We start from the raw sequence: 3,801 nt of genomic DNA on the forward strand, positions 1-3,801 counted from the left end.
TGCGAGTTCGATCCCTGGCCTTGCTCAGTGGGTCGAGGATCCAGCATTGCCGTGAGCTGTGGTGTAAGTTGCAGACACGGCTGGGATCCTGCGTTGCTGCGGCTCTGGCGTAGGCCGGTGGCTATAGCTCCAATTAGACCCCTAGCCTGGGAATCTCCATATGCCGCTGGAGCGGCCCTAGAAAAAGGCAAAAAGACAAAACAAACAAACAAACAAACAAAAAAACACTAACTCAAAAAGGTATCTGTACCCCCATGTTCATTGCAGCATTATTTACAATAGCCAGGATATGCAAACAACCTAAGTGTCTATTGATGGATGAATCAATAAAGAAATGTGGTGTGTATATGTAATGGAATATACTTCAGCCATAGGAAAGAATAAAATTCTGCCATTTTGCAACAACATGGATGAACCTTGAGGGCATTATGCTAAATGAAATGTCAGACAGAGAAAGACAAATACCATATGATCTTACTCATATATGAAATTAAAAAGAAAAACTAAGGTCATAAATACAAAAAGTAGATTGGTGGTTGCCAAAGATGGGGGGATAGGAGAATGGGCGAAATGACTGAAGGGGGTCAAAAGGTATAGACTTTCAGTTATAAGATAAATAAGTCCTGGGATATAATGTACAGCATGGTGACTGTAGTTAACACTGTATTGCACATTTTAATGTTTCTAAGAGAGTGGATCTTAAAAATTCATCACAAGAGAAAAAATTTATAACTATGTATGGTAACAGATATTAACTACACTTATTATGGAGACCATTTTTCAGTGTATACAAATATTGAATCATGTTGTATGCCTGAAATTATTATAATGTTATATGTCAATTATACCTAAATAAAAAACAAAATGAATGAAATCTGAAGTCCCTGGATTGTTACCTGCCCAGTTCCAGGAGAGCTGTCCACAGACAGGCAGCCAACAACCCCCACCCCCCACCTGGTTCAAGTCCTCAATCTGCCACTGACTAGCTTTGTTTTGCTTCTCCATGAAGTGAAGATTTTCGTTCTTATCTCCCAGGATTATTGGGAGAAGTGATGAGGTGATGTATGGACAGTGCCTGGCACACAGTGGGCTGGCACTGGTGACAGAAGTGTTCTCAGTTCAGTGGTTACTCCAGAGCACTTCAGGAGTCCAGGTGTGACCCTGGCAGGACAGACCACGTGCTCTGAGAAGAAACAACCGTCGTTCTGGGTAAAGGGTGCATTTGGCCAGCGCCAAGGGCCCTGGAGGCTTTGTGGAGCTGGGCCCTTCCACCTTCCTTTCAACTTGAGCTGGGTCCAACCTCCCAAAGGTTCATGTTTCACTCTTAATTACCCCTCAGGCTCTTCTCTCAGCCTGTCTTTCATTTCCACCACAGACTTGGAGCCAGACAGTTTGAACAGAACCTCATCTGGAGTGTGTTAACTCTTCTCCCCCGGCGTTGGCAGAGATCTGGGATCAGCTCTGCATTAGGACAAGTTGTAAGTAAACACGCATTTGTGCTAATGTGGCTCCTCCTCCCATCCCATAGCCTTATCTTAGATTTGTGCAGCTTCAAATCAGGGAACAGGAGTGTGTTTGGAAAAAACCTTAGATCTCATTTAAGCCAGCCCACCCATTTTACGGAAGAGCCAATTGAAGATGTTAAGTTGTTCATGTTCACGGAGATAACTTGGGGATGTGAACAGAGCTGGAAAGCAGGTCTTCTGACTCTTAGTTAACTTTTACCACAACCATGTACTTCAATTTTCACTCATTCCTTCAAAAAATATGTATTGAGCTGCTAACACCTTTTGCCTGGTCCTTCTGGGGGCATTGGAGAAACAGATAAATAAGAAATGAGAGGAGGGGACAAGATGGCGGAGGAGTGGGGGACACGCTCGCCCTCTCCCACAAACACAACAAAAAAAGCACATCTACAGAATAAATGACTCGCACAGAACAGCAACCAATCGCTGGCAGAGGAACCTAAACTCCAATAACGGCAAGAAGTTCGTGACATTACTGGGCAGAACGGGAGAAAAGAGGAGAGTGAGAGAAGGTGAATCCGAGCGGGATGGGCGCTCCCGAAAGGGAACTGTGGAGGAGAAAGGGACCCCGCACCCTGGAAAGTCACCTACCGGGGGAAAGATCAAACGAACTGGAGGAATCTCCAGATGCAGAGAAGAGTGTAGCAGTAAGTTGGAGTACGGAAAAGCCGATCAAGAACCGGACGGACCATCTGAACTACGGGCACAGTCACCAAAAATTGAGACGCCTGGGTGGGGGCTGGGCACCGAGACCTTGCCTCCGAAGGTTAGTCCCTGAGAAAGGGCCGGGGGACGCCTGGGTGGGGGCTGGGCACCGAGACCTCGGCTCCAGAGGTTAGTCCCCTGGAAAGGGACGGGGGACGCCTGGATGGGGGCTGGGCACTGAGACCTCGGCTCCAGAGGTTAGTCTGCGAGAGAGGGCGGGGCGGAGCGGAAACTGCTTGGGAGGTCTAGAAACCATTTGATGGGGCAGAGACTGCCTGGGAGACTAGAAAACAAAGCTGTCGCAGAGGAAGGGAGCAATACTCTAGGGGCGGGGAAGTGGAAAGCCACATCAGAGGGAACCTGGGAGAAGAGCCTGGTCTGCGCCCGTGCTGGGGAGGGGAGAGAAGAAGGGGTGGGTCCCCATAGAATACCCCCCACGCCACAGCAAGCTTACAGGCCCGCAAGCTAGCGGAAAGCTGTGCTTCCCAGTGCATCCCCTCCCCCCACCCCCGCCATCCCCTACGCTCTCGCCGAACCTGGGGCTGCCTGCCATCCAGGAGGGCTGGCCTCAACAATTGCCTGAAGCCTACCACCGCAGGGGCTGTCCCTGCACAGGCCTGCTTGCCCTTTGGAGGGGCTACACTTCCGCAGAGCAGCACCAAACACCACCAGCCCCCGAGAAAAGGCCTGCAGCCCAGAAAAGCTAGAACAAGCCTAGCCAGGCCGTGAATAGATCTGCCTAATTCTCAGATGGTTTTTCTGAGTCAGGCTGCCCTGGGGAGGAGCCTCTTGGGTTTCCAATGGCCCTGCTACCTGCCCAAGCCCCCAGGGGGTGCCCCACTCCCATGGAATAGCTGCTCAGCACCACCAGCCCCCTGGAAGAGCCCCTGCAGCCCAGAAAAGCTGCAACAAGCTTGGCCAGACTGTGAAAAGATCCAGCTACATTTGCAGGCCATCCTTCTGAGTTGGGCTACCCTAGGGAAGAGCCTCTTAGGTTCTCAGTGACCCAGATAGCTGCTCCAGCCCCCAGGGGGTGCTGCACTCCTGAGGAACATCTGCCCAACACTGCCAACCCCCTGCAAGAACCCCACAGCCTAAAAACATCAGAGCAAGCTCTGCATGACCAAGTGAAATCTGCTACCATCGTGGTGTGGACCTCCCAGTCCTGTCTGCCCTCAGGAAGTCCTCCTTTGCTTCAAAGAAACACTGTTAGCCCCATCAACACTCCAGAAAAGCCACACTGCCTCAAAAAAGATTGACCAACAACGCCAGCCCTCAGGAAATATTCCACGGCAGTGACAAGGAAAACACTGCCCGATAACGGAGAGTACAACTCCCTCAGGAGAAAGAAAACAACAAGCAAGATGAAGAAGCTGAGAAACCACCCCCAGTCAAACCAACAGGAGAACTCACCTAAAACAGCCAACAATGAAACAGATCTCTGCAGTCTGACAGACCTGGAGTTCAAAAGAGAAATAGTGAAAATACTGAAGGAATTAAGAGAAGATATGAACAGTAATGCAGATACCCTCAGGAAGGAACTAGAAAATATAAGGAGGAGCCAAGAAAA

This window comes from Sus scrofa, chromosome 2 (genome assembly GCF_000003025.6).
Source record: "Sus scrofa isolate TJ Tabasco breed Duroc chromosome 2, Sscrofa11.1, whole genome shotgun sequence".
In the NCBI taxonomy this organism is placed as follows: domain Eukaryota; kingdom Metazoa; phylum Chordata; class Mammalia; order Artiodactyla; family Suidae; genus Sus; species Sus scrofa.